The sequence below is a fragment of the Anopheles darlingi genome, chromosome 3 (assembly GCF_943734745.1).
Source record: "Anopheles darlingi chromosome 3, idAnoDarlMG_H_01, whole genome shotgun sequence".
Classification (NCBI taxonomy): domain Eukaryota; kingdom Metazoa; phylum Arthropoda; class Insecta; order Diptera; family Culicidae; genus Anopheles; species Anopheles darlingi.
In genome coordinates, this window is record NC_064875.1 from 12,378,967 (window position 1) to 12,379,596 (window position 630).

The window sequence follows — 630 nt, forward strand, 5'->3', positions numbered from 1 at the left end:
TAGCTACTAGGCAGCATGACACATACACGCGATGTTGCGATGATGATGTGCTACGCCTGCTACGATTGCTACGCCTGCTCGCGTTCTTATCGTTTTCCTGCACGTTTTCCTTTTCACGCCTCGGTCTCGGTGATTTGGTTTCTTCCACAAACCAGTATCCATCGCGGTCCCTGTTTGTGCTATTGATCTGGCTGGCTGGCGGCTGTCAAGTCGTTTGTTGTGTCGCTTGCCCCCCCCCCCCCCCCCCAGTCGTTCGGTCATCTCGAAATTGTCACCAATTTCCGGGCCCACCACTGAGCGTCGTCACAGTGATATTTAAATTTCTCCGTTCCCCCGGCTCCAACAAAAAACAACAAACTTTTCTTCAACACACTTACAAGCACACACTGATGCGCACACACACAGAGGGAACTATATTCCAACAACTTGAAATAGAGGCACCGGGGGGAGGGGGATTGGTGGCTCCCCGGTATCCGCGATACGACGACGGCACACACACACGGTTCACAGTACGGTTACTGCTGCTGCTTGTGCTGCTGCTACTCCTTGCTGCTGCTGCTACTAGCGCCAGGCGCTCGACGGCGAGATACGTTCGAAGCGAACAGCAAAATCAAAGTGAACCACGGGCGA

At 53.7% G+C, this 630-nt stretch overlaps 1 protein-coding gene across 2 annotated transcripts in view; it reads right to left on the reverse strand.

Annotated features, from left to right (window-relative positions):
- The window catches only part of LOC125956081 (protein kinase C, brain isozyme-like), a 55,732-nt gene extending 55,102 nt beyond the window's left edge, over positions 1–630 (reverse strand). The window contains exon 1 of one of the 2 annotated variants that reach the window (XM_049687607.1): positions 378–630. The gene's annotated coding sequence lies outside the window, so the exon portion shown is untranslated. The remainder of the gene's footprint in view (positions 1–377) is intronic. The other variant, XM_049687609.1, reaches the window with a different exon arrangement.